The sequence below is a fragment of the Vulpes vulpes genome, chromosome 11 (assembly GCF_048418805.1).
Source record: "Vulpes vulpes isolate BD-2025 chromosome 11, VulVul3, whole genome shotgun sequence".
NCBI lineage: Eukaryota > Metazoa > Chordata > Mammalia > Carnivora > Canidae > Vulpes > Vulpes vulpes.
This window is the reverse complement of record NC_132790.1, coordinates 92,375,392-92,390,745: the sequence shown is the minus strand read 5'-3', so window position 1 is coordinate 92,390,745 and position 15,354 is coordinate 92,375,392. Positions and strand designations below refer to the sequence as shown.

Below are 15,354 nucleotides of genomic sequence, written 5' to 3'. Positions count from 1 at the left end.
GAATGAACATATTTAGATCCTTCGAATTTGGTTTGCTTAATTAGTTTAATTTATTGCTTTTCCTAAATTTTTATCCTCCTTGTGAATTTTCAGTGAAACAGACAGATATTATGCCTAGGGATTTAAAAGTAGGTATTTATATTCTCCCAACTTATAAATCAGCTTTAACAGAGTTTGAATAAGAAACAGTTACTGATTACACTATTTAAACTCTAGGCTAAAAGGAACAAACCACTAATACCCCAGCAACATAGGTGAATATCAAACACATCATGCTTACGAAAGAAGCCAGACTCAAAAGGCTATATAAAATATGATTCCATTTATATGACACTATCTGAAAGGTAAAACTATAGATACAAAAAAAATAGATCAATGTTTTGCAGGAACTGGAGGTGGGAGAAAAAGCTGACTACAAATAAGCACAAGGATTTTTTTTATGTTATGGAGCTACTCTATATCTTGATTTTAGTGACAGTTACACAATGATGTGCATTTGTCAAAACTCATAGAACTATACACTAAAATGAGTGAATTATGCTGTATGTAAATTATACCTCAATAAATCTTACTCTAAAAAAAGAACAACTCTAGTCTTAGGAATGTCACAAGAACACCAGAGTATTCTGAATTGAGGTCATTTAGTCTGGGTAAAGTAGCAGAAATGACAGTCTTATCTTTAGAATTGGGCAGTTAGAAGCAGTTTTTGTAATTGCCCGTAGTGATACAATCCCAATGTTGAATGTTAGAAGACTGAGAGTAGATTAAAAATACTCAATGCTATTTTAATGTCTCCCTCATGTAGCATCAAGCAACACTTCAATGTATTAGTTAACACATTTCACCAGACATAGAGATTATCATCTTCAATGGAAAAAAGAAACAGTGGCAGAGAATCAGTTCTGTTACGCACATTAACTCCTTCCCCTTTTCTTGACTTGCTTCCCGCCTTTGGGCCGTAGGCCCAATTTTGTCACAACACAGACTACTATTAAAAATATTAAATTGAAATTATGAAACTGAAAGAAATGATCAATAGTAAAATTTCCATGAATGGACTTAATAACAGATTAGCTATGTTTGAGATAGACCAGTAGGAAATATGTACAATGAAGCATGGAAAGAAAAGAGGATGAAAATTTGGAAAGAAAAAGAGAAGAACACATATATGGAAATGAGAAATAGAATTATATTTAATCAAAGTCACAAAAGAAGAGGAAAGAGAAAATTGGGCAAAGTTACATTTGAAAAAAAAAAAAAAACGGCTCATAATTTCCCAATTGTGAAAATAGACATCATGCTTGAGATTCAAGATGTCTGCAACCACCAAGAAACATAACTGCAAAAAAATGCCACCCGTGGGTATTATAGTAAAAATGCTGAAAATTAAATAAAAGGGAAGAAAAAAGCCATAAGAATAGATTTTTAAAAAGCAAAATAATGACAACCAATTTTTCAATAGAAAAAAAATGGAAACCAGACAATATAGCAATATCTCCAAGTGCTATAAGAAAATAATGTGACATAAAAAAAAGAAAATAATGATGAAATTAGAAGTTATACTTCACCAACACTCAAAAAAAAAAAAAACAACATAAAGATATTTTCAGTCAAAAATAAACTGGAAATGGTTGTTACTAGGCATTCTGAAATAAAAGAAATACTAATGGGAATTGTTAAGGTAGAAAGATATTATCCCAGAAAGAAAGACAACCCAGAAAGAAGTAGGAAGGAATAAAGAACACCACAAAAGATATTTGAGAAACTCTAAGTAACCATTGACTGTTTCAAACTATATTAACAATTCCACATGGGGATAAAATATTGAAATAATTCAATTTTATGAAATAACATCTCAAAAGCAGGAAGAGGTTAAATGGAGTTAAAGTTCTGTAGTGTTCCTCCATTATCCAAGAAATGGAAATAGAATTCATGGAGGGGGAAAATTATATAATTTTTTTAAAAACAGGCTTCATTTAAAATGAGACAGGAAGGGTGAAAAAACAATTTAAAAAATGTAAGTGGTAGATTTAAACCCAATTAGAAAAGAAATTACATAAGATGCAAATGGAGGAGATACCCACAAGAAAAGTCTGTAATTGTCACACCTATAAAAGAAAAATACATATTTTTCTTATGAGACACACTTTAAGTATAAAATTACAGAAATGATAAGTGTAAAGGATTTGAAAATATATACCATGTATACACTGACAACTCCCTCCCCCCCAAAGATAGCCTATAAAATATCAGAAAAAGATTTTAAGGCAAAGAGTATTATTAGAGATTTAACTGGACATTTTATAATCTTAAGAATCATCAATAGAAATATTATAAAATCCCAACCTTATATACACCTAATAGCATACTACTAAATACTGAGGGGTCAACCGAGAAATCACAGAAGAAATTTAAAAATACCTGGAGACAAGTGAAAACAAAAACACAATGGTCCAAAATCTTTGGGATGCAGCAAAAGTGGTTCAAAGAGGGAAATTTATAGCAAAATAGGCCTACCTCAAGAAGTAAGAAAAATTTCATATAAACATCATAAGCGAGCTAGAAATATGAACAATAGAGAAAAAAACTCAAAACAGTAGAAAAAAATAATAATAAAGATTAGAACAGAAATAAACAAAATAGAAACTACAATAATCAATAGATCAATGAAACCAAGAGCTTGTTCTTTTAAGAGATCAACAAAATTGATAAATCTTTAGCTAGATTCATAGAGAAAGGACTCAAAATTAGAAATGAAGCAGGAGAACCAACACCACAGAAGTAGAAAAGATTATAATAGAAAAATTATGAAAAAATATATGCCAACAAATTGGACAAGCCAAAAGAAATAGATAAATTCCTAAAAACAATAACCTCATAAATCTGAATCAAGAAGACATAGAAAATCTGAACACACTGGGTGCCTGGGTGGCTCAGTGGTTGAGTGTCTGCCTTTGGCTCAGGTCATGATCCCGGGGTCCTAGGATCCAGTTCTGCACTGGGCTCCCTGAAGGGAGCCTGCTTCTCCCTCTGCCTATGTCTCTGCCTCTCTCTGTGTGTCTCTCATAAATAAATAAGTAAAATCTTTAAAAAAAAAGAAAAAAAATCTGAACACACTAATTACTAAACCGCTGAGCCACTCAGGTGTCCCTTGAAATCTGGAATTGCGATGCCTCCAGTTTTGTTCTTCTTTTTAAAGATTGCTTGGCTATTTGGTTCTTATGTGATTTCATATGATTTTAGGATTATTTGTTTTAGTTCTGTGAAAAATGTTATTAGTTTTTTGACAGGGAGTGCAGTGAATTTGTGGAATGCTTTGGGTAGTGTGGACATTTTAAGTTTCATTGCTGGTAATTAGTGTGTTCAGATTCTTGAGCCCAGGGCCTGATCCTGGAGACCTGGGATTGAGTCCCACTTCAGGCTTCCTGCATGGAGCCTGCTTCTCCCTCAGCCTGTGTATCTGCCTCTGTGTGTGTGTGTTTCTCATAAATAAATAAACTTTTTAAAAATCTTTTTTAAAAATTCCAGATTTCAAGATCTTCAAAGCTGTAGAAATCAGAACAGCATGATAGTAGCACAAAAGTACATACCTACATCAATGAACGGAATAGAGAGCCCAGAAATAAACCCAAGCCAATTAACCTTTTGACAAAGGAAGCAAGAATATGCAATGGGGAAAAGACAGTCTCTTCAACAAATGGTTTTGCGAAAACTGGACAGCTGCATGCAAAAAAAAGTTAAACTGGGCCAGTTTCTCACACAAAACCAAAAACTCAAAAGCAATTAAAGACCTAAAAATGAGACCCGAATCCATGAAAATCCTAGAAGAAAAAACAGTCAGTAATTTCTCTGACATTGGCTATAGCAACATTTTTCTAAATATGTCTCCTGAGGCAAGGGAAACAAAAGCAAAAATATTGGGACTCTGTCAAAATAAAAAAAACTTCTGCATAGCAAATGAAACAAACAACAAAACTAAAAGACACCCTACTAAATGGGAGAAGATATTGGCAAATGACTTCTCTGATAAAGGGTTAATATCCAAAACATACAAAAACTTCAACAACTCAATACCAAATAAATAAATAACTCAATTTAAAAATAGGCAGAAGACATGAAAAGATATTTCTCCAAAGAGGACATGTAGATATCCCACAGATACGAAAAATGTTCAACATCACTGATCATCAGGGAAATACAAATCAAAACTATAGTGAAATGTCCCCTCGCATCTGTCAGAAAGGCTAAAATCCAGAACACGAGAAGCAACAAGTGTTGGTGAAGATGTGGAAAAAGAGAAAGCCTTGTGCACTGTTGGTAGAAATGCAAACTGATGCAGCCACTGTGAAGAACAAGTGGAGGTTCCCCAAAAAATCAAAAACAGAACTACCTAATGATCCAGTAGTTCTGCTACTGAGTATTTACTCAAAGAGTACAAAAACAGTAATTCGAAAGAATAAAGGCACTTCTGTGTTTATTGCAGCATTATTTACAATAACCAAATTATGGAAACAGCATAAGTACTCATGGATAGATGAATGAATAAAGAAAAAAATATATATATAATTATAATTATATATATAATTATATATGTAATTATATTTTATATAAATATATATAATTATATAATTTATATATATTATATATATATATATATATATATAAACACACACAATGGAATGTTACTCCCATTGTGACAACATGGATGAACCTAGAAGATATAACACTAAATGAAATAAGTCAGAGAAAGACAAATACCATATGATTTCACTCATATGTGGAATTTAAGAGACAAAACAAAAGAACCAAAAACCAGCTTCTCAACTATAGAGAACAAACTGATGGGAGGTAGGTGAGGGGATGAGTGAAATTGGTGAAGGAGATTAAAAGTACATATATTGTGATGAACACCGAGTAATGGATAGAATTGTTGAATCACTCTATTGTATACCTGAAACTAATATACACTGTACTAGAATTTAAAAATAATTTTAAAAGAAATAGTGTGTGTTCCTCTGTTGTTTTTTTTTAAAGTGAACAAATTTGCTGATACATTGGATGTGCTATGAGGAAAAGATTCAAGGATAATTCCAAGTATTTGACTTTCAGCAGCTAGAAGAATGAAGGTGCTAGCAAATACGATTTGGGGGGATCGTATTGGGGAATACAATTTGGATTCAATTTTGTAGCTATCGGGTTTAGCATAACTGTTCGGCATCCAAGTGGAGCTGTTGAGAACATCGCTGCTTTTCCAAATCTGGATTTCAGGGAAGAAATCTGGGCCTGGGATATAAATTGGGGAGTCTACGTCACTCTGATGTTTTTTAAAACCAGGAAACCAATAAGGAAAGGAGTGATGTTAGAGGAAAAAGAAGAAGACCAAGAAATGAACCCTGGGACATGTTAACATTGAGGGAAAATTGAAAAGAGGAGGAACCAGAAAAAAGACAGTGAGAGACAGAAGGAAGGAGGAAAACTGCAAGACAGAAGTTTTCTGGCAGGAAAACGAAGACCATGTACAAAAGAAGAGAGATCAGTGGGTCAGGTAGGGTGATGCTTGACTAGTGAATTGAGCAATGTGGGATCGCGTGTGACTTGATGGGAGCAGTGTTGGTGACGAGGGACAAGGGCCGCATTGCAACATACTGAAAAGAGACTTGATGGACTTGAAAATGTCTGTATCTCACGCACGGGAGCAAGCAAAGGCAAGTACAAAAGAATAACTCCAGTTATACAAACAAAAGTAGGAGAAGCCAATGAAGTGTACATTTCTGGTAACTGTACTTCTGGTGACTGTAGAGTTTGAAATTTTCTTTTTTTTAATCAAGTTTTATAAAAGTGCAGAATTTGGGGGCATGGCTGGGTGGCTTAGTTAAGCATCAAACTCTTGTTGGTTTTGGCTCAGGTCATGAGTCTCATGTGTGGAGTCTGCTTGTCTCTTTCCCTCTGCTTGTCCCCCTCCTCTCTCTCTCTCTCTCTCTTTCTCTCTCTCGTAAATAAATAAAATATTTTTTTAAAAATGCAGATTTGGGGGCACCTGGGTAGCTCAATGGCTAAGCATCTGCCTTTGGCTCAGGGCGTGATCTTGGGATCTTGGGATCAAGTCCCACATGGGGCTCCCTGCATGGAGCCTGCTTCTCCCTCTGCCTGTGTCTCTGCCGTTCTCTGTGTCTTTCATAAATAAATAGATAAAGTAATAAAATAAAATAATAAAGTAAAATAAAAATGCAGAATTTGGGGCAGCCCGGATGGCTTAGCAGTTTAGCGCTGCCTTCAGCCCAGGGTGTGATCCTGGAGTCCTGGGATCGAGTTCCGCGTCAGGCTCCCTACATGGATCCTGCTTCTCCCTCTGCCTGTTTCTCTGCCTTTCTCTCTCTGAGTGTCTCTCATAAATAAATAAATAAAATCTTTTTTTAAAAAATGTAGAATTTTGCTTTACTTTTTTTTTTTTTAAAGCTATGATGTTAGCACACAGAACACTCCATTGTAGTTTTGGGGGAAGGGCAGATGTCATTAATAGAGTATCTCAAAAACCAGATTGATACAGTGGGGAAGGGTGGAGACACCTTTCTCCTCTAGCTTTGAGAAACTTCCTCTTGGTTCCAAGGAGGAGGCATTCCTTGATGTTGACACACATTAGCCACTTTGGCACAGATACCTTATAGTGTGGATAAACTAAAATTCATTTTTTATATCCTCTTCTCCCTCTCTGCCTCCAACATAGACTCCCTTAAGCCCAGAGACCTATTGGAACCTGAACCCCACCCCCCCAAAAAAAGGTTCTCAGTATGTCCAGCAATCTGGACCTTGCAGTGGCACCATGGGGATGGTATCCCCTCAAAAGAGTTCCTTGTGTAGCTTGTGGGATCTTCAGACTGATAATTCTACCATTTTCATTTCATTTCCTGAAAGTCAGGGGCAGTGTGTGAAAAGTTATTAAACAAGGCCAAATGTGAACTGTCACCTCACTCTAAACTTTCCCAGTTCAGAGCATCACATGAAGACTTCATGGGGTTTATGGTGGCTTTCTGATTGTCATAGCCCATTGAAGAAGGGAGTTTGAAAGTTGTTGTATACTGTTAATGATTGTCTGCTCATGTCCTGCCTGAAATACCATGACTGCTTATGAAAAGTATCTTTAGAAAGGCTGGATACAGTTTGTCTTGGAAAAAAAATTTTAAAATAAAAATGAAAAATGAAAGTAAATGCAGTAACTATATGGTGTTAGGAGTCAGGAAATTTGAGAGTTTAGGACAATTGTTTCTCAAAGGTTGCATAAACAAGGGAGCATAAAGAAGCACAAAAAAAAAGCCATTATTATGTTCAGGGTGCTATTTTCATGAGTGTGTTCAATTTGTGAAAAATAATCAAGCTATACACATATAATACGTGCATTTTTCTGTTTTAATGGCAAAAAAATGTGTGCACAAGAACTGTAGATTGAAATATAGAAAGCTCTTTAGAAAAACTGGCCATGAATGGAAGCAAAGAAATAAAGTGGTTGCTGGTAAGGGAAACAAAGGCCAGATTTGTTTTTTTGTTGTTTCCTTTTTCTTTCCTTTCTGTTTGGTGAGAGATAGAATGTTTCTATCCAACCAGGGCAATACAGTTAGGAAGAGAGACATTGATCATGTAGGAGAGACAGGAAATAATTGGTTGGAGTGATGGCCCTGTGTACGTTAAGAGCAGATCGGACACAACACACAAGAGGACAGGGTGGCCACAGATAGGAGTGTAGAGAGTCCATTGATGGTATTAAATGAAAAGGCAGTTTTCAGATGATACAGATGTGTACGGATTTTTCTTTAAAATACTTTGATTTTGGGGGTGCCTGTGTGGCACAGTTGGTTAAGTACCAGACTCTTGGTTCCAGCTCAGGTCATGATCTCAGGGTCATGAGATCAAGCCTCACATGGGGCTCCACACTCAGTGAAGAGTCACTTAAGATTCTCTCCCTCCCCACTCACTCCCTCACTCCCTCTCTCTAAAATAAACAGATCTTTAGAATAATTAATTGATTGATCTTTTAAAATATTTTTATTTTCCCAGTGAAATTGGAAGCAATATCAACAAGAGAATGAGACCCGTTAGGACCTGATAAAGATATGAAGATATAGAGAAAAGAAGTAATGGTCAGCTAAGACAGTGCTGGAGGAACAGAATAGAGAAATAAAGTATGATTACTGGGCAATATTTGGGTCTCACTTAAGTTTTGTTGTCATTAATATAGAGTAAAATTAATCAGCATGGTAGCTTCTCTTTCTCCTACAATTCAACTGCAGAGATGCAGGTATTGAGTGAGTGGTGAGTTAGACTGGAATTATGTACTGGCTTTGCCATGAAATCAGTGCAAAGAGATCAGTGAAGTCAAAAGACTTCAAGACTATGTGCATAGTCATATTTGTAATGTTTAAGCTGTGGAATAAGGAGAGGGGACAGTGAAAAGTATTAGGATCCACAGAGTAGAGGTCTTAATAGATTGAAAAACTTTTCGGAATCAGGGTATTAATTTATATTATAAGCCTGTATTATATATATAAATCATTATAATTTTATGAGCCCATCTTAGTTATGCTTAGTCACTTTGTTTTTGCATATAAATTCACTCTCTTCTTCCTAAAAATACCTTTTAGAATTTTTTTTTTTAATGAGAGTCTCTTGGTAGTAAACTGGGTTTTCTTCCTGAAAATGTCCTGATACTTTCTGAAAATATCTTTGATTTTCCTGAAAATAGCTTGAAAGATGTTTTTGCTGGAAATCTAGATTGAGAGTTATTTTCTTTCAGCTCTTTGAAGATATTATTCTTCTGTATTGTAGGTTCCAAAGTTGCTGTTGATAAATCATCCTTCATTCTAACTCTATTCTTTTGTAGGTGAGTTCTCTTTTGTCTCTGGCATTTTTTTTTATAATCTTCTCATTTTCTTTGGTGTTCTATAAATTTTCTAGCACTACAGTAAATTTATTTTTATTTATCCTAGATTAGATAAGGTTTGTTTAAGAAGGAGTGACTGTTTTAAAAAGGGGAAAAGGGAAGGCTCCATAAGGAACCTGTAGCAGCCTACCTATATTTGGGAGACTCAAAATATTTTCAACATAACAACTCACATCTATTGTCATGCTTGACAAAAAATATCAATACACAGCATGTTTGTGTACACAAGTGTGTAAACTAACATGAAGAACTCCAGGTATGATTGTGAATCATGGAATGTGAGATTTCTTTGTATCATGTTCATCTTTCTGAGTCTCTGTCCTGCTTCAAGCTTCAGGGTCAGCCAAGTTTAGTCCTTTTCCTTGAAATGTGTTTCTAGATTGATGCAATCCAGAAAGAATCAACTATCTCTGATTACAGTAAATGAGTTCTAGCTAAAATATTGTATGAGTTAGCATTCTAGCCTTGGCATTTTGAGCCTCTCTTTCAATTAGCAAAATGGAAAACTTTGCCAGGAGTTAAAAGAATTTCAGTCACCAGCAAACAGGTAAAGAGAATTGGGGACTAGATGGAGGAAGTAAAAAGTACACTGTACCGTTGTTTAAAGGAATTTCTTGAAATACCTGCGTATAAATCAGGTTTATCCCATACACACATTCCTATTTATTCTTTTTAAGGTAAACTAAAGGTGAAGAAGTGTATTTACACATGGTCCATGATCTGTCTTATTTCTGATCATCACTAGCTTCCCAAAGAAAGAGGAATAGGATAATTTTCTAGCTTTCCTTCCTGGATCCACATTACCAAAGAGTTTTGCAGGATGAAAGGTGTTTCTTTGTTTCTGTGAATTCAAAAAACCTGTGCATGTTCATCTGACAAGATTCCTTTCTCAAAGCCTCCTCCAATCCCCACTCCTTCCCCAAAGCATCCCTCACCCTGAGCACTTTTTACCACTTCTCACTAACTCTTACATAAAATCTCTTGTATTCAAGGACACAAACCTTTTTTAAAAACTTAATGAGTTTAAAATACATATTTTACTCCATTTGCTTGATCTACACTGAAGTGAACACAGAAATTAATAAAATATGGCCACTGCCATGCCTAAGCTTCTCATACAATTTCTGCTTTTGCTAATGAAGTATCTGATAAAGCATAATAGAGTTGTTAGAAACACTGGTTTTGGAATCAAAAAAAAATTAAATTGGATACTGATTTCATCACTTACTTTCTTACATTTTATCATCTATATAGTGGGACAGTCACCTGAGGTAAATTTACCATAAGAAAATGAAGGTTAAGGGTTAAGTCTCAGCACCCCTCACCAATGGACTCCTTTTGAGGCTCTGGGGAGGATCTTCACAATGTGATCATAAAGTCTTTTATTTCTGTAAAACGTTATAAAAGTAAGATCTTTTTGTCTTTTTCTTTAGAAGCTCTTCCCCCAAATTTTATGGGCTTCTTGTCCTTCCCACAAAACTTGGTCCTTCCATGATGTTAATAATATAGGTGTACATTTATGAAGAGATTTAAAAAGGATGACACTATTTCTCTTCTTTTTTTATTCTTCTCCTTTTACCAACTAGTTCCTCATCATCATCCATATTTTAGCTTACTATCACTCCCTCAGAAAAGATTTCCAGACCACTCCTCCACCCATGTCAGGTATGGGGTTCAATGCTCTCTAAGTTTCCTGCACTTCTACCTGTTGACATAAAAGTATAATTGAATAATTATTTCACTAGTTGGTTGCTTTCAAATATATCTTTTGCTAGAATATAAACTCTATGAAAGAGAGAGATCTGCATCTATCATATTTATCACCATGTTCCCTATGCCTACAAATGAATTAATAAATCAATTAATTCATTCTTCACTATTGGGTTAATAATCAATGAATTAATCTGGCACCCAGTAATTGCAAATAAATAATATTTTCATTAATGAATAACCACTTCACTAATATACAAGTAAAGCCATAATAAGTATTATTAAGATAACAACTAAGATGTATTTTTTCAATTGAGATGTTTTATTTTATATTTGGAAAAATTATAGCAGCCTCATATGCAGGGGTATGTATGGGGATGAAAATGCCTAAATGTATGCAATTACTGCCATATTTTACTTTAGTTAAAGGCTGAATTTCTTTTAAATTTTATTTTTAGTTGATCTTACTTTAATTAATGGCTTGGCTTTTTTAAATTAGCACAGATAGACAATTACCACACAATTCATCTTAAGCCAAAAAGGACAAAATTTAATAAATAGGCCATCAATTCAACTGTTAATGTGTAGCTATGAAATTGTCAGTGACTGTAAAAAAAATTCCTATTCAAATTCATGCTATAGTACTGTTAGAATTGGGTTCAAATTCTAATTCAGACACCTACTGGTTGAAGGATTTGAGGAAAGTTGCATAATTTTTCTAACTTTCCTCATAAAGTCATAACAGTACTTACTTTGCTCTGGTAGTCATTAAATAAGTCAATGAATAAAGTCTCAGCACAACACTTGGCAGAGAGAATGTGTTTATTAGTTATTAGCCACTTTTATTTTAAAGCCATAAATAATTCTTAACTAAAAGTTCCAATCCGATTAAGCTATTTGACATTAACAAGTAGATAATGCTTTCAATTTATTCAAAGAAAAACTCTGGAAGTTTGGACTATTTTAAGCATATTTTGGTTTGAATTTATACAATACCTGACTATTTTTTCATGACTCTAAGAGTACACAAGAAGGTAAACTTTATAACAAAATACAACTTTGTTAGTCACTATGGTAATGTAAGAAATAATGATACTGATTAGGAACACATGCAGGAGTAATCATCAGGAGCAGATGCAATTTCCTTACATGTTCTTTTGAAGCAAGTACAGCATTATATCTGAACTGTATACATTCAGTATCAAGGCTGAACATATTTTTCCAGCTATGATTTGAAAATACTGTACTGGACGTACTAGAATAAGAAAATGCTGCTGAACATATTTCAATAATCTTATGGGCAATGTGGAATGTTGTAGCCTGAGAAAGTAGAAAACTTCTCATGAGAATGTTTGAAATGTCACTCCGGTTCAGTTTAGATCAGAGTGCAGGTGGCTCTACAAAGCCTTTGCTGGAGGCTTTGTGTTTATACAGTTGTTGCTTCCAGGATGGTATTGATTGGTTAGGCAACTAATAAAACAAGCAGCCCTGCTTTCATCTATGTGCATTTGGGGGATTCTAAAAGATAGAAAAGTGGTTTTAATTAGGACATGTTCCTTTCACTTATTTTACTTTTTAATTCTTTTTTCTTTCTTGACCATTCCAACCCACATCCTTCTCCTATTTCAAAATTTCTCCCTGCTCATGGTTCCAAAGCCACAGATGCCTTGGAAGGCAAACGATCCTAAGTAAGACATTCTTCTTGGATCCTTAAGATAGAAATTCTTAACATTAGAAAAATCAACAACCTTTAATGTCCCTATTTCATCAATTTCTACTCAGAGTTACTCATTTATAACCTAAGGCAATATGGATCAAAGTTTCTCAGTTGAAAAGAAAATTCATAATGGAATTGATAAAAAATACCCCATATAAAATGTTCTACAATTTATATGACAACTTCAACACATGAAAGCACATCGTGCACTAAATCATTATATATATCTAATCATATATATATAATCATTATATATATCTGTGTGTATATATATGCATATATAGATACATATGACATGTATAGATTTTTAAATTTATGATACATTTGTATTTTTAAAATATGTTCCTCTATACTCTAGAGATTATCTTTATTTTTTTCCTCACACCTTTGTGGTATTGCTTTTTATCTCTACTTTCTATATCTCCTTTTAAACTATTCAAAAATTCACCTTTGATTTTATAATGTACATCCAAGGAAAACTAAGCACTATATTCAAAATCTAATTCAAAAATTGTAAATAGAATTTCTTGTCAGATAGCTGTAAAATATAAGCTGTGGGGGGCGGAAAGTGATTTTTTCCCCAACAAAACTTTTTAAAAAATGGAAGAAGGTGTCAAGTATCAAAAACTGACCACATAAAGTAGCACATAATACTGGAATTAAAGTGTTTCTGAAGATGAACATAAAATGTAAAAGTACTAGTGTGGATCAAACAGTAATCAGACAGCTAAGAAAATGAATTATCACATAATTACTGGACCTTTTGGCTCAAATAAGACAATTATTTCATTTATAATTCATTTACAGTATTTCAAGATTCTAAAGAAAAAGACACAAAATTATTTTTTTTTTTGACACAAAATTATTTTGATAGCCCTTCAACTAAGCTGTTGTTGTTATTGCTGTTTTAAGAGAAGGGTGCAGGAGAGGGTGAGAGAGAATCCGAAGCAGGCTCCATACCCAGCATGCAGCTCAATCCCATAACCCTGGGATCCTGACTTGAGCTGAAATCAAGAGTGGAACACTTAACTAACTGAGCCACCCAGGAACCCCGACCTTCAATTATATTTTTGAAATACAAGTCTTAGTATTGAAAATATTTTCTTATAATGTGATTCAATTTATTCGAATGATTTCTTTTGGAAAAGAAACCATAGATGATCAAAATTCCAACAGAGCTTCTCCCCCTGTGGTGCCAGCAGCAGCAGCAGCAGTTGGGAACTGGTCAGGAATGTAAATTCTCAGGCACGATCCTGGACCAACTACGTCAGAAACTCTGAGGGTGACACTCAGAAATTTGTGTTTTATAACAGCTTTCCAGAGGACTCTCATGCACTCCAGTCTGAGAAGCACTAGAAAACTGATTAATAGTATTTACTCGGGACATAAGCTGACAGTTCAAATCTCAAATTTGCTAACGATTAGCTGAATGATTATTGTCAAATAATTCTAATATATTGTTCTTCTGTTTCCCTCTTATAAAATGGGCCAACGTAGTATTATCTCATAGTGTTGTAGTAAAGATTAAATGAATTAATACAGAGAGAGCACCTAGGCCATCTTTTGGATATATAGAGACAACACCCATTAACTGTTATCAATTGTTCTGTTTATCTGAAGCTAAATTCTACTGAAAGTAAATGACTTGGTCAAGGTCGTACGGCTAGTGTCATTTAAGTTATAAAATCCATTTTCTTGACTCATACATAATATTTATTTCACAGCTTTGATTGGTGAAAATCACCACATTTTCTCTAAATGACCAAGTAGTAAACTAACCATATACACATACGGTATCTTTACAAAATATGTCTTAGTCTGAATCTTCACTTTGCATTTTTAATGATATGTACTGAAAAGCTATCAGCAAACTTTCAACAAAATGGTGAAGACACAGTAAGCTTTTCATCTCTTTTTGCAAGATAGTGATAACCATATATCAGCATTATTTCATAATCATGATGGTTAGCATGTGTCAAAACTTACGGAAAGTTTTGTGGAAGGAAGATAAGAAGAGCAGCATCTACTATAATAACAAATAGAAACTTGTATCTCCTATGTTACATCAACAGGAAGAGAATTAACTGTCCCTAATAGAATAGGTTATAAAGTTTGGGCAAAGGAAGCAAGGAAACAATGAAAATAAGCACACATTACTCTAATACTACTGCTTTAACAAATAAACATTACCAGAACTCACACCCTAGAGGAAGTGTTGCTGGAGCTCCTTGGTCTGTCGGTAGATTTTCTCCTTGGCAACAAAGGTTTCTTCTACCTTTCGGGTCCAGTATCTTGAAAGGCTTCTTCACCCTGTTGGAAAAAGTGGAAAAGCACATGGAGTGTGCATACCCACTTCCTAAATGCCTTAGCCTGAAAATGGCCCACCGTCCATCCTCTCCCTCTTCCTTTAGCAGAACTCAGACATCTGGTCACACCTGACTGCAGGGAGACTGGTATACAGCTGTGCCCTCACACAACCAGCCACGCCACATTCTCTTGTCCGAGGCCAGATGTACTATCAGGTGATACATAAATGCTAAGTTGAGACATAACTATTTGCATTGTTTTTGTTCCTCATTTGTGCAGGTAAATCAGACTATCTGTTTCAAATTCTTCATCCAATAAAATAAGAAGCAAAGCCCTCTCATACATTATAGGAATGTCGTGAGGATTAAATAGAGAATGCATGTTGTTTTATTTTAGCCTCTATCTGCATAATAAAAGGTCAACACACTTCTTACATGAATGTATCTGGAAAAACAGGCTGGAGGTCAGGTAAGGAAATGGAAGGAAAGAAAATAGTGTCTGAGTTCAAGAACTGAAAGCAAAAACACGTTTGGAGATTTGAATATTTATCAGAATTTTTTAGATAATCGTTTAATTATGAGCTCTCTTAAGCTTTTCTTCCTTAAGGTACTCTATAGCATTAAAGCTTATTAGCATTTTAATTAGAGAACATTCCCTTTCAACTTACTGCTGTTTTAATTTCTCTAGT

General features: G+C 34.5%; 1 long non-coding RNA gene across 1 annotated transcript in view; it reads right to left on the bottom strand.

Annotated features, from left to right (window-relative positions):
• LOC140594534 (uncharacterized) overlaps positions 1-14,665 on the bottom strand; it is a 31,277-nt gene extending 16,612 nt beyond the window's left edge. The window contains exon 1 of the long non-coding RNA XR_011995397.1: positions 14,560-14,665. This is a non-coding gene — a long non-coding RNA (uncharacterized lncRNA). The remainder of the gene's footprint in view (positions 1-14,559) is intronic.
• Positions 14,666-15,354: the final 689 nt, after the last annotated feature.